General features: G+C 44.1%; 1 protein-coding gene across 1 annotated transcript in view; it reads left to right on the forward strand.

The window, feature by feature from the left end:
- Positions 1-26,516, forward strand: part of rspo1 (R-spondin 1) — a 282,583-nt gene that overhangs the window by 151,112 nt on the left and 104,955 nt on the right. The window lies entirely within an intron of this gene.

Raw genomic sequence — 26,516 nt, forward strand, 5'->3', positions numbered from 1 at the left:
TAGGATTTAACATCCATTCGGTGTTATCATTGAATTTGCGTGACCTGGTGTCTGCCACTGTATTTAGCTTACCTGGTAGGTAAGTTGCTGATAGCCAAATATGTCTATCGACACACCATTGCCAGATTATGTTGACCAAATTGTCACATGATATCGATTTTATTCCGCCCATATGGTTAATATAGGCCACCACCGTGGTATTATCAATCTGTAAACGAACATGCAAGTGGTGCATATTCGTAGAATATGCTTTTAAACCATAAAACACACCCAACATTTCCAAATAATTTATGCCCAGTGTCTGTAGTAAAGACAATTCTAGGTTAGTCCATCTACCACCTGTGCTGGATATGGTATTAGTTGCTCCCCAGCCTTGAGCAATGGCATCTGTTTGTATAGTTAACGTTGGGTTATTGATGATGATAGGGCTGGAACTATGCCAAATGTTCTCTATCCACCATGCAACCCTGATATTGCTTCAATGGGTAATTTCATGGTTCGGTCAAAGTGACCTGCATGTCGTTTTAACGCCTGCACTTTTGCTCTTTGTAGGTTTTGATAGTGCAGAGGTCCAAATTGTGTAGCTGGAAATGCTGCTACTATTTTGCAAATTACTCTTGCCACTTGTCAGATGGTTGGTCGATCGCTAACCATTAAATTGTTACACGTCTGTGCCAATTCTGCTGCTTTGTCTTTTGGCAACGTTACAGACATGTGGACTGTGTTAATTGTGAATCCCAGATAGTCCATAGTTGTGGATGGCGTCAACTTAGATGTATCTGGATGTAAGACAAATCCCAGGGTTTCAAACAATTGTTTGGTAGCTAATACAGCTGATTTAGCCAATTCCATGGTTTTGCCTACTATTAAGATATCATCAAGATATGCCATGACAATATGTCTCTGTTTCCTTAATATTGCCAAGGCTGGTTTTAATATCTAGGTAAATAGTCTTGGGGCTGATGTTAAATCATTAGGCAATGCTTTAAACTGCCATTGTTGCCCCATACAGGTAAATTTCAGGTATCTGCGATGATCCTTTTGAATGGGTACTGAATAGTAAGCATCTTTTAAATCGATGCTTGCCATAAAGTATCCTTTGGAAATCAGTTGTTTGGCAGTTACAAATGTTTCCATTTTGAAATGTATATACTTAACAAAGGTATTTAGTGAGGTTAAGTCAATGATGATGCGACATCCACCATCTTTTTTGTTTTTGGTAAATATATTTGAGATAAATTCCAAAGGTTCATGTTTGGTTTTCTCAGTGATACCCTTTGTAAGTAACCTCACCAGTTCTGCTTGACCCTCTAGTTTTTCTTTGACTGAGAGGGTAAAGACCCTTTGGGGTACATGCTGAACTGGTGGCATATTTTCTTGAATTAATTCTATTTTGTATCCACAAATACTGTTGTATATAACTATCATTCGTGATAGTCCTCCATGCTTCCATGAACAGGTGTAATCTCCCCCCTGTTAGTACAGTTCCCCCACTTTTTATATGCTGGTAGGAACCAGACCCACCTACCTCCATAGTTATGCGTGTTTCTTCTGTTTCTTTGTCTGTCGTTGTACTGCTGGATGTACTGCTGGGTGGGGTTGGCGCATTTTCCATGGGGTCCGCTCTGGGCCCTGGCCTAAAAAAGGCTTTCGGGGATGGTATGCGGACCCCGAGCTTTCACCAGTCCCATGAGGTTGACGTCGACTGGTGGACGCGGTGGGGTACTGCCGTCTGGGTTGTGTGGGTCTGCTCATTCCGGGGCCTGCCCTCATGAGGCCAAATGCTTTGGACTCTTCCTCTAGGTCTTTTACTTGTTTGGATAAGTCCTTACCAAACAGCAGGATCTGTGGCTCTGAGGCCGGTGTTTTGCACAGTCCTGCAAATTTGGGATTGAGGGCAGGTCTTATTATCTCGTTGCGGAGGTTGTTAATTTCATATTGGGTGTAACACAGCAGAGCCAGGGTGTCTTGCTGGTTTGTGGTCATGTCCACCCCATCCACGGAACGAGCATAGGATGTTACGGCTGACGTCAGGAGCTTGAGGATGCGCTGCAATTTTAGTTCCTGGTTTCGGATACTCTGCCCAACGTACCCCCAGGTTTGGCTGTTAACGGCCGGTACGTTGAGCGAAATGCAGTTCTCCGGAGGCGAGTAGAGTTCTAGTGCCTCATTTACTACCTGTTCTTGTAGGGGTTTGAAGGACAGGTAGTCAATGCTGGCCGCCAGTTTTGGCTGCAACGGCCGCCTTGCTCGTGGTGTAGCCACGTAGCGATTCACCACAACCAACAGCACTTCCTGGTCCTGTACCCCGTGCGTACTCCCGACATCTTCGGCCAGTGACCCCTGTTCCTGGCCAGCCCAGTTCTGGTCGCCAACGCTGCCCTCGGCTGAGGGGGAAGCGATGGCCAGTGCATTGTAAGGCACTGGTGCGGGAGTGCCTGAACTCCCTTGGCGAGACTGCTCCAGCTCCCGAAGCAAGTCTCGCTGGAGCATTTGCTCCATGAGCCTTTCCATGCGGCTCAGGCGGCTGTCTCTGCCGCTCTCAGGCGGCGAGTCTTCCTCGTTGGAGTTATCAGAGATTACCGGCTGATTTGTTTTTCTTTTTGATTTGCCTCCAGTCCGCTGCTGTTGGTCAGGCTGCGCTAGCGGTACTGGGCTCGACTCGGTATCAATGATTGTGGACCGCAGCGTGTACAATACAATACAATACAATTCAATTTATTGTCATTTGGACCCCTTGAGGTCCAAACGAAATGTCGTTTCTGCAGCCATACATTACAAAACAAAAAGACCCGAGACACAACACAGTTTACACAAACATCCATCACATCGTTGTGATGGAAGGCAAAAAAAACCTATCTCTCCACTGCACTCTCCCCCCCGACGTCAGAGTCAGAGTCAAAGTCAAAGCTCCCGGCTGGCGATGGCGATTGTCCCGCGGCCATTAAAGCCACGCTGGGTGATGCAAGGTCGCGCACCGGGTCTTGGTGTTAGAGCCCCCGGCGTGCGCTCGCAGAGTCCCACGGCCATTCCAAGCCGCGCGGGGCGATGGTGTAAGGCCCCGCTCAGGTAATCTTCAACCCCGCAACTCGGGCGGGAGAAGTCGCCGTTGCGGAAGCCCCGAAAAGCGGTCTCCCAGCAGGGACCCGCAGGCTCCCGGTGCCGCCGTCCGCCAAACCCGCAGTTGCAGCCTCCGAAACTCCGGGGGTCGGGTGGCAGCAGTGCTCAACCACAGCTCCACCCGCTACGGACTCGGCCAGCCCCGTGACGGTGAGCATTCGGCAGCTCCGCAGCTGGAACCCCAGGTCGTTCCTGTTGGAGGCCGCTCCACGTTGCAGCCCCAACGACAACGGAGACCCGACAAAGAAAAGGTTGGGTCTCCCGTGCAGGGGAAAGATTTTAAAGTTACCCCCTCCCCCTCCTCCCCACACCACCCCACCCCCCCCACACACATACCCCAACAAAAAAATAACAAAAACTACATAAAAACGAGACAAAAAATAATAAAACACAGACGGACTGCAGAGGCCGCTGCTGACGAGAGTCGCGCCGCCCACCAGGTGCCGCCTCTCGTCCCCCACTGATGGAACGCTCCTGTTCTGTTGGAGTCGAACGGGGGGTGGTCTTTTTTTCCCTGTCTTGCTTTGCTCATTTTCCAGCTTTTCTTAGTCTGGAGTGCACAAAGCAGAACAAAGTTTTGTAATTACGACCTCAGAATAAGTACTTACCTGACGGTCCACCTTTTTAAGCTTGTAGCGGGAGAGCCTGTACTCCCGTTCGTCGCTGTTGCACTGCGTGAACGCTCATGTCGCGCATGCGTGCTGGACGGTTTCTTCACGTAGTCACTCACGTGACTCCGAAGTAAAATTAAAGTTTACTGAGTTAATGTGCTGTAGGCACGGTTTTCATTGTATCTATCTCACCATACTTGAGCAACTGAAACTCAACTAAATTGAAATAACCTCCTAAACCACTAAATATGAGTTTTTCCTCATTAAGATTCTGATTTTATTTCCTTTCCTTTGTTCTTGTGTTCGTTGGACTGTAATGATTTGTGAATTGAAGAGTAAATGGTACTGGTTTGGCACAAATGGGGACACAGCATGGTGCTATACATGGTTCCCTCGAAACTGATGTAAATACAAATCATAAATTAATTTTGCATGTTGATCAAAACTAGTGACTGGAAGTTTCTGACTTGAATCCTGGATACTTCTACTGTATTGAATTTTGAAAAGAAGAAGCATATAATAAGAGACAAATAAAAACACTTTAGCAATGTCTTATCAGATCAACTCGCCTAAAGCATCTTAAGCAGTGAATCTTATCATTGGTGCAGATTTTGATAGTGAGTGTGAGACCTAAATGCAGGGCAAAACCACCTCACTGGTATTGCACTCCATCCATATCATGTCAGAGAGCTGCTGGCTTCAGTGATTCAGGGGGTCAAATGAGATGGAGGAACTGAGTGAATTCCAGGTTAGCCGGGAAGTGGTGTTAGGTAAATTTAATGGATTAAAGGCCGATAAATCCCCAGGGCCAGATGGGCTGCATCCCAGAGTACTTAAGGAAGTAGCCGCAGAAATAGTGGATGCATTCGTGATAATTTTTCAAAACTCTTTAGATTCTGGAGTAGTTCCTGAGGATTGGAGGGTAGCTAATGTAACCGCACTTATTAAAAAGGGAGGGAGAGAGAAAACGGGGAATTACAGACCAGTTAGTCTAACGTCGGTAATGGGGAAACTGCTAGAGTCAGTTATTAAAGATGGGACAGCAGCACATTTGGAAAGTGGTGAAATCATTGGACAAAGTCAGCATGGATTTATGAAAGGTAAATCATGTCTGACAAATCTTATAGAATTTTTCGAGGATGTAACTAGTAGAGTGGATAAGGGAGAACCAGGATGTGTTACATCTGGACTTTCAGAAGGCTTTCAACAAGGTCCCACATAAGTGATTAGTATACAAACTTAAAGCACACGGTATTGGGGGTTCAGTATTGATGTGGATAGAGAACTGACTGGCAGGCAGGAAGCAAAGAGTAGGAGTAGGGTCCTTTTCACAATGGCAGGCAGTGACTAGTGGGGTACCGCAAGGCTCAGTGCTGGGACCCCAGCTAATTACAATATATATATTAATGATTTGGACGAGGGAATTGAATGCAACATCTCCAAGTTTGCGGTTGACACAAAGCTGGGGGGCAGTGTTAGCTGTGAGGAGGATGCTAGGAGGCTGCAAGGTGACTTGGATAGGCTGGGTATAGGATGCATGGCAGATGCATGGCAGATGCAGTATAATGTGGATAAATGTGAGGTTATCCACTTTGGTGGCAAAAACAGGAAAGTAGGCTATTATCTGAATGGTTGCAGATTAAGAAAAGGGGAGATGCAACGAGACCTGGGTGTCATGGTACACCAGTCATTGAAAGTAGGCATGCAGGTGCAGCAGGCAGTGAAGAAAGCGAATGGTATGTTAGCATTCATAGCAAAAGGATTCGAGTATAGGAGCAGGGAGGTTCTATTGCAGTTGTACAGGGTCTTGGTGAAACCACACCTGGAGTATTGCATGCAGTTTTGATCTCCTAATCTGAGGAAAGCCATTCTTGCCATAGAAGGAGTACAGAGAAGGTTCACCAGACTGATTCCTGGGATGTCAGGACTTTCATATGAAGAAAGACTGGATAGACTCGGCTTCTACTCGCTAGAATTTAGAAGATTGAGGGGGGATCTTATAGAAACGTACAAAATTCTTAAGGGATTGGGCAGGCTAGATGCAGGAAGATTGTTCCCGGTGTTGGGGAAGTCCAGAGCAAGGGGTCACAGTTTAAAGATAATGGGGAAATCTTTTAGGACCGAGATGAGAAGAACATTTTTCACACAGAGAGTGGTGAATCTCTGGAATTCTCTGCCACAGAAGGTAGTTGAGGCCAGTTCATTGGCTATATTTAAGAGGGAGTTAGATGTGGCCCTTGTGGCTAAAGGTATCAGGGGATATGGAGAGAAGGCAGGTACAGGATACTGAGTTGGATGATCAGCCATGATCATATTGAATGGCGGTGCAGGCTCGAAGGGCCGAATGGCCTACTCCTGGACCTATTTTCTATTTTTCTATGTACATTGCTGATAAAACTTCCCCTTAATATTCAGGCTTCTCAATTGGGTTAATGAAGCAGAAACCTCCTGAAAAGCACCCTTTTCATTTGGATATGTTGTATCCTGTTGAATACTGAATTCTCTTTCTTTAGATAAGTAGACATTCATCGCTTTCAATCTCTTTGTATTAGGAGTGGCCATTTTTGCTTGCCATATATATTTATCTTTTATTGGTATATTTTAGCCTACAGGGGACACCAGTGGATAGGCCATCCAACATTACACAGACTTTACAATGTTAGCAACACATGACAACACTAAGAAAGAAGCTTAAAGGGCCTGTCCCACTTGCATGCGATTGCATGCGTTTGGCGCGACCAAACGTGGTCGCTTGAGGCGTACGGGCACCTATGGCCGCGCGGGGCCGGTCCCACTTAGAAGCGCGGAGTTGTGCGGGGCTGGTCCCGATGTCGCGCGGGGCTCCGAAAATCTGGCAGTGTCCAAAATCTTCGCGCGCCAACAGCCTGTCGGCACGCAGGTGCATTGCGGTCGTACGCATCGTGTTGACGGCGTACGCAGCATCTTGACGACGTACGCAGCATCTTGACGGCGTACGCCCAGCGCGTGGTGTTGCGCGATGACGTCACTGCCCGGCGTGGCGTTGCGTGATGACGTCACCGCCCGACGCCGTGCTACGCCCAAATTCAGTCGGCCCGCCTCCTGCCCAGCTGATTGGTAAGTATGACTCAAATGACGTCACCCGCGAACTTAGCGCGACACTAGCGCGAACTTCGCGTGAACTCCGCTTCCGTTTGGTCGAACCAAAGGCATGCAATCGCATGCAAGTGGGACAGGCCCATAACTGCTCTTTTACAGTCACATAATTTTGCCCGATCAGAGAAATTCCACTCTTTGCCTTCTCCAACCCACCCTGCAGATAGACACAAAGCACTGGAGTACCTCAATGGGTGAGGCAGCATCTCTGGAGAAAAAGGATGGGTGACGTATCTGGTCAGAACCCTTCTTCGACTGGACTATCTTATTTCTCTCTTTTTCAGTTCTGATGAATGTTTCGGAATCTGAAACAATATCAATTTATGATAACTGTTTCTCTTTCCACAGATGCTGCCTGACCTGCTGAGTTGTTATCATTTTCTGAACAAAAGACTCTAAGCATGGACCCACTAATGTCTTGTACAACATACATAACACCAAGTCCAAATTCTATGTAGAAACAAGGAATCGCAGATGATGGTTTACAAAACAAAACACAGTGCTGGAGTAACTCAGCGGGTAAGGTAACATCACTGGAGAACATGAATAGGTAACGTTTCAGGTTGGGATCCATCTTCAGACTGATTGCACGGGAGGGGGACGAGGGACTGGACAAAACGTATGCTGATTTACTCCAGCACTTTGAGTCTTTTTTTGTCCCAACTTCTAAATTCAATTCACCATTCTATCTACCTGTGATGTTCCAGCGCATACAGCATGGAAACAGGCCCTTCGGCCCCACCTGTCCTCGCCAACCTAGATGCCCCATCTATACTAATCCCACCTGCCTATGTTTGGCCCATAAACTCTGAATCTTTCCTATCCATGTACATAGAAACATAGAAACATAGAAATTAGGTGCAGGAGTAGGCCATTCGGCCCTTCGAGCCTGCACCGCCATTCAATATGATCATGGCTGATCATCCAACTCAGTATCCCGTACCTGCCTTCTCTCCATACCCTCTGATCCCCTTAGCCACAAGGGCCACATCTAACTCCCTCTTAAATATAGCCAATGAACTGGCCTCGACTACCCTCTGTGGCAGGGAGTTCCAGAGATTCACCACTCTCTGTGTGAAAAAAGTTCTTCTCATCTCGGTTTTAAAGGATTTCCCCCTTATCCTTAAGCTGTGACCCCTTGTCCTGGACTTCCCCAACATCGGGAGCAATCTTCCTGCATCTAGCCTGTCCAACCCCTTAAGAATTTTGTAAGTTTCTATAAGATCCCCTCTCAATCTCCTAAATTCTAGAGAGTATAAACCAAGTCTATCCAGTCTTTCTTCATAAGACAGTCCTGACATCCCAGGAATCAGTCTGGTGAACCTTCTCTGCACTCCCTCTATGGCAATAATGTCCTTCCTCAGATTTGGAGACCAAAACTGTACGCAATACTCCAGGTGTGGTCTCACCAAGACCCTGTACAACTGCAGTAGAACCTCCCTGCTCCTATACTCAAATCCTTTTGCTATGAAAGCTGACATACCATTCGCTTTCTTTACTGCCTGCTGCACCTGCATGCCCACTTTCAATGACTGGTTTACCATGACACCCAGGTCTCGCTGCATCTCCCCTTTTCCTAGTCGGCCACCATTTAGATAATAGTCTGCTTTCCTGTTTTTGCCACCAAAATGGATAACCTCACATTTATCCACATTATACTGCATCTGCCAAACATTTGCCCACTCACCCAGCCTATCCAAGTCACCTTGCAGTCTCCTAGCATCCTCCTCACAGCTAACACTGCCCCCCAGCTTCGTGTCATCCGCAAGCTTGGAGATATTGCCTTCAATTCCCTCATCCAGATCATTAATATATATTGTAAATAGCTGGGGTCCCAGCACTGAGCCTTGCGGTACCCCACTAGTCACTGCCTGCCATTGTGAAAAGGACCCGTTTACTCCTACTCTTTGCTTCCTGTTTGCCAGCCAGTTCTCTATCCACATCAATACTGAACCCCCAATGCCGTGTGCTTTAAGTTTGTAAACTAATCTCTTATGTGGGACCTTGTCGAAAGCCTTCTGGAAGTCCAGATACACCACATCCACTGGTTCTCCCCTATCCACGCTACTAGTTACATCCTCGAAAAATTCTATAAGATTCGTCAGACATGATTTACCTTTTGTAAATCCATGCTGACTTTGTCCAATGATTTCACCACTTTCCAAATGTGCTGCTATCCCATCTTTAATAACTGACTCTAGCAGTTTCCCCACTACCGATGTTAGACTAACTGGTCTGTAATTCCCCATTTTCTCTCTCCCTCCCTTCTTAAAAAGTGGGGTTACGTTTGCTACCCGCCAATCCTCAGGAACTACTCCAGAGTCTAAAGAGTTTTGAAAGATTATTACTAATGCATCCACTATTTCTGGAGCTACTTCCTTAAGTACTCTGGGATGCAGCCTATCTGGCCCTGGGGATTTATCGGCCTTTAATCCATTTAATTTACCCAACACCACTTCCCGGCTAACCTGGATTTCACTCAATTCCTCCAACTCCTTTGACCCGCGGTCCCCTGCTATCTCCGGCAGATTATTTATGTCTTCCTTAGTGAAGACGGAACCAAAGTAGTTATTCAATTGGTCCGCCATATCCTTGTTCCCCATGATCAACTCACCCGTTTCTGACTGCAAGGGACCTACATTTGTTTTAACTAATCTCTTTCTTTTCACATATCTATAAAAACTTTTGCAGTCAGTTTTTATGTTCCCTGCCAGTTTTCTTTCATAATCTATTTTTCCTTTCCTAATTAAGCCCTTTGTCCTCCTCTGCTGGTCTCTGAATTTCTCCCAGTCCTCCGGTATGCTGCTTTTTCTGGCTAATTTGTACGCATCATCCTTCGCTTTGATACTATCCCTGATTTCCCTTGTTATCCACGGATGCACTACCTTCCCTGATTTATTCTTTTGCCAAACTGGGATGAACAATTTTTGTAGTTCATCCATGCAGTCTTTAAATGTCTTCCATTGCATATCCACCCAACCCTACACCGTACCTACACAAATGTCTTTTAAATGTTGTGATAGGACATGCCTGAACTACCTCCTCCGGCAGCTCGTTCCATACACCCAGTGTGAAAATGTTAACCCTCAGGTTCCTATAAAATCTTTCCCCTCTCACCTGAAATCTATGTCCTCTAGTTCTAGATTCCCCTACTCTGTGTAAATGGTTCTGTGTACTTACCCTATCTATTCACCTCATGTTCTATGAGATTACCCCCTCATCCTCCTGCGCTCCAAGAAATATAGTCCTTGCCTGCTCTATCTCTCCCTATAGCTCAGACCCTTGGGTTCTGGTAACATCCTCGTAAATCTTCTCTACACTCTTTCCTGCTTAACAATATCCTTCCTGTAACAGGGTGACCAAAACTGAACACAATGCTCAAAGTGAGGCCTCATTAATGTCTTCTACAACTGGAACGTGACCTCTCAACTTCCATACTCAGTACTCTGGAAGCCATAGGCCTTCTTGCCCACCCTTCACCACTTTCAAAGAATATGTGCCTGCACTCCTAGATCCCTGTGCTCTACAACACTCCCCAGAGCCCTGCCATTCACTGTGAATGACAAAATGCGACACCTCACACTTATCTGAATTAAACCCCATTAGACATCCCTTGGCCCACCTGACCTGCTGATGATGATCTCGCTGGAGAAATTATTATAACTGTTGAAATAGGGCAAAAAAATAATTTAAAATGTCCAAGGTTTCACATCTAGATGTCAGGAGCAGAAATAATCTCTGAATATTCCAGAAACTTCTGATTACATTGCTGTAATCATTGTGGGCACCATGCTGTATTTGTATGTGGTTATGTAAAAATTAGAAGATAAATGAAACATAACAATGTATTTTTGAACTGAAAGCTATGCCAAGTTATTTTGTGTTTTGGCTATGTGTGATAAAGATCTGGAAATAAGTACTGCTATTGTATGCAGCATAGCAACAATGCAAGCAGCACTATCTGCAATAGAAGATAGACACAAAAAGCTGGAGTAACTCAGCGGGTCAGACGGAGAAAAGGAATAAGTAACTTTCTATGGAGAAAAGGAATAAGTAACTTTTTGGGTCGAAAGGTCTGAAGAAGGGTCTCGACCCGAAATGTCACCTATTCCTTTTCTCCAGAGAGTTACTCCAGCTTTTGGTGTCTATTTTGGGTTTAAACCAGCATCTGCAGTTCCTTCGCACACAATCTGTAATAGCACTGGAGATGCCCGAATGGATGCTTTCTAAGAATTCCCATCAACTTTTGTTTAAAAGGAAATGGTAGTTTCCCAGTTCTCACTGATGCATATTCTCATTAGATGGAAGTCAGCAAATCTGTAATAGTGAGATGACTGAATTATGATTGTAGGAATCAACCTGATGAACCTTCTCAGCATCATCTCCAAGCACATACCTTCGTAGAGATTCATGAAATATTTCCCGAAATGTTTCATGCTGCTGATCTTACCCTTTTTTGCACTAAATATTATTCCCTTGATCCTGGATCTGTATATTGCAGAAGGCTCAAGTGTAATCAAGTATGGTCTTTCTGCTGACTGGATAGCACACAGCGAAAGCTTTTCCCTGAAACCTTGGTACACGTTACAATAAACTAACTAAACCATATATCTATTTTCTCCATCCTTTCATCCAACTCTGCCTTCTTTAAATTTAGGACTCTAACTTCAATCTAGCTTCAAGTTTCTCTCCCTCAATCTATTTTTGAAATACAACTATGGTATATTTCTTTCCAAGAAATTGGCATACAATCATTAGTAATTCCTGTCTAAAATTGGTTTAGCAATATATTATTTCAAGAAAGTAACCAAAGTAGTTTGTGAACTTATCCCTCATATGATTTTTCCAATCAGTTTGATGATTAAAATCACCCATAATCATCTTTGAAGTACCTTTCTTACATCCCCATAATTTTTTAATTTAGAGTATAACTAATCTATTATTGCCACCTGGGCTTTCTTACCAAATTGATTCTGCATCTTAAGTTCCTGAGCCAATATCACACCTCACTATGATAAGGGAGGTGTGGTAACTCTGTTAATAATGTGAGGGGAGGGAGGTGCGTAGGATGGAGCCGGGTACTCCACTTACCATGCAGGCTGTCTAACTACCCTGCAGGAGTTGCCACTAGGAAAGGATGGAACATCAGAAGCTCAGGGTATTTTTAAAGGTTACACTGGACCATGCATCCAGCAATAGAAATTATGTCTAAATGCCAAAACCAAAGTGAAAGCACAAGATATCATTTTGAGGAGGTGTGCAGATTCTAATTGGGAACAATTACAAATTCTTATTGCCTTCACACCATTTCTCTGTACCTGGGTTTACCATCTCCATTTAAAGATGATCATGTAAACATATTAACACTTGCAACATCACACACACTTTCCACAAGCCATCCTGTACCCTGCATCTGGAGTGGAGATACTGAGCCCAATATCAGGTGTGAGGTTAGACACAAAAAGCTGGAGTAACTCAGCAGGTCAGACAGCATTTCTGGAGAAAAGGAATAAATGACTATTCCTTTTCTTCAGCGGTGCTGTCTGACCCACTGAGTTGCTCCATCTTTTTGTGTTTATCTTTGGTTTAAACCACCATCTGCAGTTCCTTCCTACACATCAGGTGAGAGGTAATTATGGCAGGGTAGAATAAGAAGCAGAAGACCACAGTCTATCTTTGTGGATATTGATCAGTGTATCAATACCTCTCATTGAGATATAGTAAACACCCCGTGGTGTTTTATTAAAATGTTATTACATTAATGAAATTAGCCAAATCATTGGCAAAAGGAATGTGAGAGACAAAGTGACAATGTTATTGAAGAGAACTGCTGAAGAGTTCCTTCCATTGAGGAGCTAATATCCAAGCCCAGTTCAATAGTGAACATGGCTGAGCCTGGAGATTTAGAATGAGGTTTTCCATGAGATCCTGAACCTTCTACACAACTGGTCATTGAGTGTAGGAAGGAACTGCCGATGTTGGTTTACACTGAAGATAGATACAAAAACCTGGAATAACTATGTATCAGGCAGCATCTCTGGAGAAAAGGAATAGTTGGCGTTTCGGGTCGAGACCCTTCTTCAGACTGAGGGGAAAGGGAAACGAGAGATTTAGAACAAATGAATGAACGATATGCAAAAAAGTAGCTATGATAAAGGAAACAGGCCATTGTTAGCTGTGGGCTAGGTGAAAACGTGTTACAGACAATGAGACTCAGCAAGACGACTGAAACTAGTACAACGACTTGGGTGGGAGAGGGATGGAGAGGGATGGAGAGAGAGAAGATGCACGGGTTACTTGAAGTTAGGGAAATCAATCATTCTACTGATGGATTGTAAGGTGCTCAAGCAAAATATGAGGCATTGTTCCTCCATTTTGCGCTTGGCCTCACTCTGACAGTGGAGGATTGAGAAGAGAACCATGAGATGTCCTTGCAATACCACAATGGTCCCCACAAGATCTGGCAACTGCAACATGCTTGCCGTCAAGAAACATATGACTGGAGACATATGATGTATGCCAACAAGTCTAGGATTCAATGTAAACAACAAAACCATGAAGGGTGAAGAATTTCACCATTGATAGATCATATTCCAACTTATATTCTATTATGTATTGTTGAATCCCCTGACAACTTCCAGTCAAAGTTCTAATAAGATAAAAATGTGAATTTTCCCTTGATAATTTCAAACATTAGAGATTGCAATCTAATAGTTTGCAATCTAAATGTTTCAGTTCTGACCAGCTGTATCCCGCATTCCCCCCTTTCTACAAATTGAGTGAACCCAACAGTCTTTTAAATAATTTGTCTGGACATTTAATTGCTTAAAGCTATTACTTTCAGCATTATCTAACTGAAAATCATTTTTCACAAACATTTCCGAGTTGTTTCAGGTCATTGGAAAGATCCAATAGGCATTTCCTGTCGTGAGTTATTTTTGCAAACCCATGTTCTGTTTCAGGCCACGCATCACAGAATCATAAAATAGTTACGGCACAAAAGGAGGCCACTTGACCCATCATGTCCATGCCAACTCTATAAAGAGTACTGAAGATAGACACAACATGTTGGAGTAACTCAGCGGGACAGGCAGCATCTCTGGATAGAAGGAATGGGTGATATCTCGATTTGGGACTGCTTCAGAGTCAGGAGAGAGGGCGACATAGAAGTGTGGAAGACTAAGGTGTGAAAACGAGAGATCAAAGGGAATGAAGACGGAAGATGAAGAATGATACATTGGTGGCTATGGGGGAAGGTGACAACGAGGCATACAATCAGTAACATTTAATCAAGAGGACAGTGAAACTAGTAGGAGAACTGGGATGGGGAGGGATGGAGAGAGAGGGAAAGCAAGGGTTACTTGAAGTTAGAGCAAAATATGAGGTGCTGTTCCTCCATTTTGCATTGGGCCTCACTGACAGTCTATAAAGAGCAACTATGTAGTTACTGTATATCTCTGATCCTGAGTAAGTCACGACCTATGTTCCTCTTGGAGCACCCCAGGCAACTTGAACCACATTGTCCTGAGCACACTGTTCATTAGACGGTTCTGGGGCAACCTGGCTTTCCTCCTGCAAGGCTTGCCAGCTAAGTAAAGTATTTGGTCAATGTATCACTTCCTCCACCCTCACATTAAACAAACCTCAACTACTTGGTCAAAAAGGCCTTTAGCACATTGGCCTTCATCAATCAGAGTATTGAGTATAGAAGTTGGGAGGTTATGTTGCAGTTGTATAGGACGTTGGTGAGGCCGCATTTAGAGTATTGTGTTCAGTTCTGGGCACCATGTTATAGGAAAGATGTCAAACTAGAAAGGGTGCAGGGATGAGTTACGAGGATGTTGCCAGGACTAGAGGGTGTGAGCTATAGGGAGAGGTTGAGTAGGCCTGGACCTGGTCCGTGGAGCGCAGGAGGATGAGGAGTGATCTTATAGAGGTGTATAAAATCATGAGAGGAATAGATTGGGTAGATGCACAGAGTTTCTTGGCCAGAGTAGGTGAATCGAGGACCAGAGGACATAGGTTTAAGATGAAGAGGAAAATATTTAATAGGAGGGGTAACCTTTTCACACAAAGGGTGGTGGATGTATGGAACAAGCTGCCGGAGGAAGTAGTTGAGGCTGGGACCATCTCAACATTTAAGAAAGTTAGTTAGGCACAGGGATAGAACAGGTTTGGAGGGATATGGACCAAAGGTAGCTGGGACGCTGTTGGCCGGTGTGGGCAAGTGTGGCCGAAGGGTTTGTTTCCACATTTTATCACCCTATGACTATGACTCTACAATGCCCTCAGATTTTCTGAAGAACTAAATGGTATATATTTAAGGTGAGAGAGGAAAGATCACCTTAAATGTATAGAATCCAAAGGGTCAAATGGTGAGGCAAGTACAATAACAGTATTCAAAAGTCTTTGGACAGTTACATGGATAGGAAAGGATTTGAGGGATGTGGGCCATATCACACTGAGCGGCGGACTGGCTTGCGAAGCAAAAAGGGCTGTTGAGCCAAAACCAAAGAGGCCAATGTCAGACAACGCCATTGTACTTGGAGACTCCATTGTGAGAGGTACGGACAGGGGTTTCTGCGGCAACAGACGGGATTCGAGGATGGTGTGCTGCCTTCCTGGTGCCAGGATCCAGGATGTCACGGACAGAGTGCAGAAAATCCTCAAGGGCGAAGGTGACCAGCAAGTGGTAGTGCATATCGGCACAAACGATGTCGGAAAGAAGGGGATGAATATTCTGCAGCGTGACTTTAGAGAGCTCGGAAAAATGCTGAAAAGCAGGACCTCGAGGGTTGTTATCTCCGGTTTGCTTCCAGTTCCTCGTGCTGGCGAGAGCAGGAACAGGGAGATACAAGACCTGAATGTGTGGCTGAGGAACTGGTGCAGGGGGCAGGGATTTAGATTCTTAGATCACTGGGATCTGTTTTGGAGTAAGGGGGAACTGTACAAAAAAGGACGGATTGCATCTTAACAGGTGTGGGACCAGCATTCTGGCAGGCAGGTTTGCCACTGCTACATGGGTGGTTTTAAACTGAATAAGGGGGGTGGGATGTCAAATGGGATAGTCGAGGATGGAGTTAAAGGGAAAGAGAGTAAAGGAATAGTTAATTACCCCAGAATTAATGGGAAAGGAAGCCCACAAAGGGATAGGAGAGTATGGCCAAGTGTAATAGGGATCGATGTGAAAGGTGAGATGCGTAAGGAATTAAAAGTATTGTATATGAATGTGCGAAATATAAGAAGTAAAGTAGATGAGCTTGAGGCTCAGTTAGAGGTTGGTAGATATGACATTGTGGGGATTACTGAGACGTGGCTGCAGGAGGATCGGGCCTGGGAACAATATTCAGGGTTATACATCCTATAGAAAGGACAGGCAGGTGGGCAGAGGAGGGGGGGTAGCTCTGCTGGTGAGGGATAGAATTCAGTCACTTGCAAGGGAAGACATAGGGACTGACGATGTAGAGTCACTGTGGATTGAGTTGAGGAATTGTAAAGGCAAGAAGAGACTAATTGGTGTTATCTACAGACCCCCAAATAGTAACCCGGATGTAGGGTGTAAGTTACAGCAGGAGTTAAAACTGGCATGTAACAAAGGTAATGCCACTGTGGTGATGGGGGATTTCAATATGCAGGTAGACTGGGAAAATCAGGTTGGTTCAGGACCCCAAGAAAGAGAGTTTGTAGAATGCCTCCGAGATGGATTCTTAGAGCAGCTTGTAATGGAGCCGACCAGAGAAAAGGCAATTCGATTTAGTATTGTCCAATGAACCAGATATGATAAGAGAACTCGAGGTAAAAGAACCGCTTGGAGGTAGTGATCATAATATGATTAGTTTTAATCTGCAATTTGAGAAGGAGAACGTTAAATCGGAAGTGGCAGTGATGCAGTTGAACAAAGGGGAATATGAAGACATGAGCGAGGAGCTGGCCAAAGTAAACTGGAAAGGGATCCTAGCAGGGCATAATCCGGAAGACGCAGGATCATTTCATTCCAAAAAGGAAGGAAGATTCTAAGGGGAGTAGGAGGCAACCGTGGCTGACAAGAGAAGTTAGGGATAGAATAAAACTAAAAGAAAAGATGTATAACACAGCAAAGAAGCCGGAAACCAGAGGATTGGGAAACTTTCATAGGACAACAGAAGGAAACAAAAGGGGCAATACGGGCTGAAAAGATGAAGTAGGAAGGGAAGTTGGCCAGGAATATAAAGAAGGACAGTAAAAGCTTCTTTAGATATGTTAAGGGAAAAAGAGTAGCAAAGTCAAATGTGGGTTCCTTGAAGGCAGACACGGGTGAAATTATTATGGGCAACAAGGAAATGGTAGGAGAGTTGAATAGGTACTTCGGATCTGTCTTCACTAAGGAAGACACAAACAATCTCCCAGATGTACTGGAGGACAGAGGATCTAAGGGGGTAGAGGAACTGAAATAAATTTTCATTAGGTAAGAAATAGTATTGGGTAGGCTAATGGGACTGAAGGATGATAAATCCCCTGGTCCTGATGGTCTGCATCCCAGGGTCCTCAGGGAGATGGCTCTAGAAATAGTGGACGCATTGGTGATGATTTTCCAATGTTCAATAGATTCAGGATCAGTTCCTGTGGATTGGAGGATACCTAATGTTATCCCACTTTTCAAGAAAGGAACGAGGGTGAAAACGGGGAATTACAGACCAGTTAGCCTGACTGGTGGTGGGAAAGTTGCTGGAGTCAATTATTAAAGAGGTAATAATGGGGCATTTGGATAGCAGTAAAAGGATTAGTCCAAGTCAACATGGATTTATGAAAGGAAAATCATGCTTGACTAATCTTCTGGAACTTTTTGAGAATGTGACAAGTAAAATGGATGAAGGGGTGCCAGTGGATGTAGTCTAGACTTTCAGAAAGCCTTTGATAAGGTCCCGCACGAGTGACTGGTGACTAAAATTAGAGCACATGGTATTGAGGGTAGGGTGTTGACATGGATAGAATATTGGTTGGCAGACCGGAAGCAAAGAGTAGGAGTGAACGGGTCCTTTTCAGAATGGCAGGCAGTGGCGAGTGGAGTGCCGCAAGGCTCGGTGTTGGGGCCGCAACTGTTTACCATATATATTAATGATTTGGAAGAGGGAATTAGGAGTAACACTAGCAAGTTTGCAGATGACACAAAGCTGGGTGGCAGTGTGAACTGTGAAGAGGATGTTAGGAGGTTGCAGGGTGACCTGGACAGGTTGAGTGAGTGGGCAGATGCGTGGCAGATGCAGTATAATATAGATAAATGTGAGGTTATCCACTTTGGCGGCAAAAACAAGGGGGCAGGTTATTATCTCAATGGGGTTAGGTTGGTCTAATTTGAGGAAGGACATCCTTGTGATTGAGGCAGTGCAGCGTAGGTTCACGAGATTGATCCCTGGGATGTCGGGACTGTCATATGAGGAAAGATTGAAAAGACAAGGCTTGTATTCACTGGAGTTCAGAAGGATGAGGGGAAATCTTATAGAAACATATAAAATTATAAAAGGGCTGGACAAGCTAGATGCAGGAAAAATGTTCCCAATGTTGGGCGAGTCTAGAACCAGGGGCCACAGTCTTAGAATAAAGGGGACGTCATTTAAGACTGAGGTGAGAAAAAACTTTTCCCTAGCCCCTAGATGGAGTTCTAGGGGCTAGTGGAGTCAAGGGATATGGGGAGAAGGCAGGCACGGGTTATTGATAGGGGACGATCAGCCATGATCACAATGAATGGCGGTGCTGGCTCGAAGGGCCGAATGGCCTCCTGCTGCACCTATTTTCTATGTTTCTAAATAGACAATTGCATTATCTTAGATGGTGTATCCTGGTCGGTATGGATGATTGTGGCCGAACAGCCTGTTTCCATGTGGGCGAGTCAATGACTGTGATACAGACAGACAGACACAGACACACACACAGACACAGACACAGACACACACACAGACACACACAGACACGGCTTCCAGCTGCAGGTCCCCTCCATATTTCCCTGGTTTCACTCCCCTCTTTCCTACTCACAGTAAAGGCCACCTCCCTACTCTCAATCAGTCTCCTTACTACCGCCAGCAAAGCACTCCAGTCATATCCACACCATAGCACTGAAATGAAGGCACTGCTGAATTACTTGTAAACTAGCGAGGGATAAACAATAACTGACCACTTGTGCTCTTTCAGATGTAATAAACAATGACCTCATTGATATAGTACATGGGATAGCAACAGGAACATGAACCTCCTCACACATTTTGTACATTAACTGTTCTAGCATTCCCTTTCAAGGCATTTTTAATGTTTAGTTTAGTTATTAGTTTAGAGATACAGTGCAGAAACAGGCCTTTGGGCCACCGTGTCCACGCTGACCAGCAATCCCCGCACACTAACACAATCCTACACACACTATGGATAATTTACAATTATAGCAAGCCAATTAGCCTACAAAACTGTATACCTTTAGATTGTGGGAGGAAACCGGAGATTCTGACAAAAACCTATGCTGGACTCGGGGAGAACGTACAAACTCCGTACAGACAGCACCCATTGTCAGGATCAAACCCAGGTCCCTGGTGGTGCAAGGCAGCAACTCTACTGCTGTGCCACTGTGCCGCACAGGCTCTCCTGGTACAGGATGGTGTCATTGTTGATTGTTAAAATGTTCTTCAACTGTTGAAATGGTGAAAGGATCTTGCTTCTGAATCAAAGTTGCTGATTATCCTCCTCATCAATTGGTGATTCTATTATCTAATTAGCTTCTTGTTCTGATGCACAAGCTGTAGGTAAAACAACCAGATTGTTAACATTCTCAATCCGAAGATGTTTGGGTCTTTGACTGCCAATAAGAATAATGGGGAGGTCATTTAAGACCGAGGTGAGAAAAAACTTTTTCGCCCAGAGAGTTGTGAATTTATGGAATTCCCTGCCACAGAGGGCAGTGGAGGCCAAATCACTGGATGGATTTAAGAGAGAGTTAGATAGAGCTCTAGGTGCTAGTGGAGTCAAGGGATATGGGGAGAAGGCAGGCACGGACTATTAATAGGGGACGATCAACCATGATCACAATAAATGGCGGTGCTGACTCGAAGGGCCGAATGGCCTCCTCCTGCACCTATTTTCTATGTTTCTAACACCTGGGGAGTGGTGTGTGCTTCACAGCCGGGTGAGTATAAATCAATACATACAGTGCATTCAGAAAGTATTCACTTTATCCACATTTTGTTACGTTGCAGCCTTATTTTTAAATGGATTCTTTTTTTTTTAATCAACAAACTACACACAATTCCCAAGAATGAAGAAGCAAAAACAAGTGTCTAGAAACTCTTGCAAAGTAATTAAAAAGAAATATCTGAAATATTACATTTACAGAAATATTCAGACCCTTTGCTATGACATTCAAAATTGAGCTTAGGTTCATCCTGTTTCCACTGATTATGCTTGAGATGTTTCTACAACTTGATTGGAGTCCACCAGTGGTAAATTAAATTGATTGGACATGATTTGGAAAGGCACACACCTGTCTATATAAGGTCCCACAGTTGACAGTGCATGTCAGAGCAAAACCCAAGCCATGAAGACGAAGGAATTGGCCATAGACCTCTGAGACAGCAGTGTGTCGAGACACAGATCTGGGGAAGGGTATAAAACAATTTCTGCAGCATTGCAGGTCCCGAATGGCACAGTGGCCTCCGTCATTCTTAAGTCACCAGGGAGGTGACCAAGAACCCGATAGTCACTCTGACAGAGCTCCTGAGTTCCTCTGTGGAGATGGGAGAACATTCCAGAAGGAAAACTATATCTGCAGCCCTCCACCAATCAGGCCTTTATTGTAGAGTGGCCAGACGGAAGCCACTCCTCAGTAAAAGGCACATGACAGCCCGATTGGAGTTTGCCAAAAGGCACCCAAAGAACTCACAGTCCATGAGAAATAAGATTCTCTAGTCTGATGAAACCAAGATTGAACTCTTTGGCCTGAATGCCAAGTGTCACGTCTGGAGGAAACCAGGCACCGCTTATCACCTGGCCAATCCAATACCTGCGATGAAGCATGGTGGTGGCAGCATCATGCTGTGGGGATATTTTTCAGCGGCAGGAACTGGGAGACTAGGATCGAGGGAAAGATGAATGGAGCAAAGTACAGAGAGATCCTTGATGAAAACCTGCTCGAGAGCGTTCTGGACCTCAGACTGAGGCGGAGGTTCACCTTCCAACAGGACAGCAACCCTAAGCACATAGCCAAGACAACACAGGAGTGGCTTCGTGACAAGTCTGTGAATGTCTTTGAGTGGCCCAGCCAGAGCCTGATTGAACATCTCTGGAGAGACCTGAAAATAGCTGTGCATCGACGCTCTCCATCCAACCTGACAGAGCTTGAGAGGATCTGCAGAGAAGAATGGGAGAAATTACTCAAATACAGGTGTGCCAAGCTTGTAGTGTCGTACCCAAGAAGACTTGAGGCTGTAATCGCTGCCAAAGGTGCCTCAACAAAGTACTGAATAAAGGGTCTGAATATTTATGTAAATTAGATATTTCAGTTTTTTTTTAATTACTTTGCAAAAATTTGTAAACACCTGTTTTTGCTTTTTTCATTATGGGATATGGCGTGGAGATTGATGATTAAAAAAATTAATTTAATCCATTTTAGAATAGGGATGTAACGTAACAAAATGTGGAAAAAGTGAAGCGGTCTGATTACTTTCTGAATGCACTGTATGCTCAGACCTTCTGTCTTCATGTTTATCAAATCATAATTTGTAGGAACAAAATTAGTCCATTCGGCCCATCATGTCTACTCCACCATTTACTCATGGCTAATCTATCATGTATTCTCTATCCATTCTCCTGCCTTCTTCCCATAACTCCTGACACCGATACTAATCAAGTATTTATTTATCTCTGCCTTTAAAATATCAATTGACGGCCTCCACAGCAGTCTGTATCAACGAATTCCACAGATTCACCACCCTCTGACTAAAGAAATTCCTCCTCATCTCCTTTTAATTTGAAGTTGTGGCCTCTGGTCCTAGACTCTTCCATGAGTGGAAACAGCCTCTCCACATCCATTTATCCAAGCATTTCCCTGTTCATTCTATAGTTCAGAAGAAAACCGTCATTCTTAGTCAAAACCTGCAGCCCACCATTAGCATTTTTAGTTCAAGTATTGTATGTGGATGCCGCTTTTTATGAAACCTGCTACATGTGGACCCAGGATGGGTGATAAAAATGGAATTATGTTGGAGGGCAGGACTGTCCTTTTTTCACAACAGCCAGAAACCAATAAACATATCGTCCAATTGAAAGAAACAGCATAAATAATGCCTTTAACTGTAACTAGATGACCCGTCGGGTCCCTGTTGTGACGCCAGAGATCCCCGTTGTGACGTCAGTGAAAATGGCGGCAGGGCCGGCAACCCTCCCCCAACTGCGTAGGCGCGGCTGACGGGCCCGGTAATTAATTAGATAACTAAAACTGATTCTGAGCAGTCATAGTACCTTGTTTGTATCTCTGTACCTGGGTGACAATTCTGCAACAATTGGAAGTGATTTTAGTCATGAAATGATAATCCTCCTTTAATCACTTAGTGAAAGGACAAGTAGAGAGCAGTCCCGAGCTTCCATCTACCTCATTGGAAACCCTTGGACTATCTTTAATCAGACTTTACCTTCTTTATCTTGCACTAAAGTTTAAGGATAAGGGGTAAGTCTTTTAGGACTGAGATGAGAAAAACATTTTTCACACAGAGAGTGGTGAATCTGTGGAATTCTCTGCCACAGAAGGTAGTTGAGGCCAGTTCATTGGCTATATTTAAGAGGGAGTTAGATGTGGCTAAAGGGATCAGGGGGTATGGAGAGAAGGCAGGGTATGGATGATCAGCCATGATCATACTGAATGGCGGTGCAGGATCGAAGGGCCGAATGGCCTACTCCAGCACCTATTTTCTATGTTTCTATACAAACACTGTTCCCTTTATCATGTGTTTGTACACTGTGGATAGCTCGATTGTAATCATGTATAGTCTCTCCACTGACTGGTTAACGTGCAACAAAATCCTTTCACTAACTCAGTACACGTGACAATAAACTAAACTCAAACTCAAACTTAAGGAAATAATTTTGTTCCTTGAGTGACAGATCCACTGATGATGTCAACTTCAACAGGGATTGTTGGAGCCGTCTGTGAAGCTCTGTGTGTGTGTGTGTTTCCTCAACAGTCTAATTTACTATATACCCTCAAAAACAACAACACAAAGGCATCCTTGTCAAAAGTAATGGGAAAAAGCAAATGTAATGTAACGAATGATATTAGGTAAGAAGGGATATTTTAACCCTCTGGATGTGATGTTACTGGTACATTCCAGGATTCACCATATTTCTATGGAAGGAGGCTTGGTGTAATTGACGTTAAATTTGTATATAAATTTAAGCTTAAGCTAAATTTCGACCTGAACGTGGAGGCAGTAGTGGGGCGTGGTTCAGGGAAGAGATGGGCGAGTAATGAGTGCAGTGGAGGGACAAGACTGCATTTCGTTGTCTCTGTACTGTACACTGACAATGACAATTAAAATTGAATCTGAATCTGAATCTGAAGACTGATCAGCAGAACAATCTCACTCTGATACCATTGGCACTGAGAGACAAATGGTGTGTTAGCAGCTAATGGGCTGACCACTAAAACTGTAACCTTTAACAATCTAGACCAATGAGTGAAATATTTCTGGTAGACATTAGTACTTGAGATGTGAGTTGAAGATGACTTTGTGTATGTCCAGCAAGATCACATGGTCTGTGTCCTGCACTGGGATAATGGTGACCTTATATGACGTTATACATCGTACAGGGCGGGTGTCTCCACTTCAGTTCAGTTCTCCACTTTCCTGGCATACTGCTATAAAAGTGGAGAAAAATCTATACTGCTAATAAATTTAGTTTAGAGATATAGTACAGAAACAGGCCCATCGACCTACCAAGTCCGTGCCGACCAGCGATCTCCCAACATTCGTTCTATCCTACACATCAGGGACAATTTACAGCAGTTAATTAACCTACAAACCTGCATGCCTTTGGAATGTGGGAGGAAACCGGAGCACCCCGGAGAAAACCCATGTGGTCACAGGGAGAACATACAAACTCCATACAGATAGCACCCGTAGTTAGGATCGAACCTGGGACCCTGGCACTGTAAGGTAGCAACTCTACCGCTGCCCAGGTTGAGAGAGAATGATTTTGGCTGACAGTAGACAATAGACAATAGGTGCAGGAGTAGGCCATTCGGTCCTTCGAGCCAGCACTGTCGTTCACTGTGATCATGGCTGATCATCCACAATCAATACCCCGTTCCTGCCTTCTCCCCAATTGCCTTGACTACGCTATCTTTAAGAGATCTATCTAACTCTGTCTTGAAAGCATCCAGAGAATTGGCCTCCAGTGCCGCCTGAGGCAGAGAATTCCACAGATTCACAACTCTGGGTGAAAAATATTTAACTCATCTCCGTTCTAAATGGCTTACCCCTTATTCTTAAATTGTGGCCCCTGGTTCTAGACTCCCCCAACATCAGGAACATGTTTCCTGCCTCTAGCAAGTCCAAACCCTTAACGATCTTATATGTTTCAATAAGATTCCCTCTCATCCTTCTAAATTCCAGTGTATACAAGCCCAGTCGCTCCATTCTTTCAGCACATGGCAGCCCCGCCATCCCAGGAATTAACCTCGTGAACCTATGCTGCACTCCCTCAATAGCAAGAATGTCCTTCCTCAAATTAGGAGACCAAAACTGCACACAATACTCCAGGTGTGGTCTCACTAGGGCTCTGTACAACTGCAGAAGGACCTCTTTGCTCCTATACTCAACTCCTCTGGTTATGAAGGCCAGCATGCCATTAGCTTTCTTCACTGCCTGCTATACCTGTATGCTTACTTTCAGTGAATGATGAACAAGGACAGCCAGATCTCATTGTACTTACCATTTTCCTAATTTGATACCATTCAGATAATGATCTTCCTTCCAGTTCTTGCCATCAAAGTGAATAACCTCACATTTATTCACATTAAACTGCATCTGCCATGTATCTGCCCACTCACCCAACCTGTCCAAGTCACCCTGCATCCTCATAGCATCCTCCTCACAGTTCACACTGCCATCCAGCTTTGTGTCATCTGCAAATTTGCTGAAGCCGGAATTGAACAGATATTCAAACAGAACTTATCCTGAGTGATTAAAAAATGAAAAATGAACATTCAGAAAATACTTCATTGTATTATGTATTAAAGCCATCAATTATAATTCTGCTTTCCTCGTGTATGTATTAAAGTCAAGCTGTTTCTTGTTTCCTTCTGGAGTATTCAACAATTCAGTGCTTCATACAGTTAGTGAAGCACATGTAGGGACAAGGGTGGAGGATTATGACATTTGGAACATGAGAGAGATCCTTGGTGTTTGTCCATTGGTTTTAGCTTTTACTGTGAGCATGATGGACAAGAAAACTGACCTGGGAAAAGAGAAGAGTTAATGTAATTTTTTTTTTAATTGCCGCAGCCCTCTTAGCTTCACCATTTGTCTCACATCAACTATGTGGCAAGACAGACACTAATTCAACAAATAGCATAAGTTAAGAAATTATCCACGTTTGACCTCTTCTTCCATGCTGTCTTCCGGTTTAGAAATTAAGAACAGTCTCTTTTACTTTTTAAAGATTGTTTAGTTTTTTAGTTTGGAGATACAGCGTGGAATCAGCCACTTCGGCCCACCGAGTCCACACTGACCAGCATATTAACATTGTCCTACACACTAAGGACAATTTTACACTTGTACCAATCCAATTTTACCTACAAACCTGTACGTCTTTGGAGTTTGGGTGGAAACCAAAGTTCTCGGAGAAAACCCATGTGGTCACGGGGAAGACGTACAAACTCCGTACAGACAGCAACCACAGTCGGGATCGAACCAGGGGTCTCCGACGCTACAAATGCTGCAAGGCTGAAACTCTACCATTGTGCAACTGTGCCGCCCATTTGTGCAGCAGGGTTTTCTTTTCACAATGCTGGTTGTCATATGTGTCCAGGTAACCAGGACCAAAAGGGAATAATTTTCAATGTTTCACAAAGTGTAAAATAGAAATTGGAATGTAAACATATGTTACAAGCTGACATATTATAATCAAACCATATAAAAATAATAAATAAAATTCATCATGCTTTTAAATATTTTTCCGAGGAAATAATCTACATAAATAAAATAACCACTGTGGAGCTTGTACAAATGTTACAATGTAATTACTCCATTAAATAATAATTAACAACTTATGTGACAAAGCATAGAATGTTCATTTTCTCTGCGGCAAAAATATTCATAAATGCCCTAAGGACTTCTCAGTCAAGAGTTAAGAATGTTTTATTGTCATATGAACCAAAACAGAAAATGATATTCTTCAATGTAGAAACAAGGAACTGCAGATGCTGGTTTATACCAAAGATAGACACAGAGTGCTGGGGTATCTGAGTGGTCGGGACCCGACCTGCCCCATCATCCATCCTTCTTTGGAGATGTTACCTGACATGCTGGAGCATAACAGATACATAATCAAAGTATTCAGTAAACAGGACAAAAAACAGAGACACGCACAAACGCACGCATGCACGCACGCTTACTTGGAGGTTGTAGTGTTTAATAG

The sequence above is a fragment of the Amblyraja radiata genome, chromosome 27 (assembly GCF_010909765.2).
Source record: "Amblyraja radiata isolate CabotCenter1 chromosome 27, sAmbRad1.1.pri, whole genome shotgun sequence".
In the NCBI taxonomy this organism is placed as follows: domain Eukaryota; kingdom Metazoa; phylum Chordata; class Chondrichthyes; order Rajiformes; family Rajidae; genus Amblyraja; species Amblyraja radiata.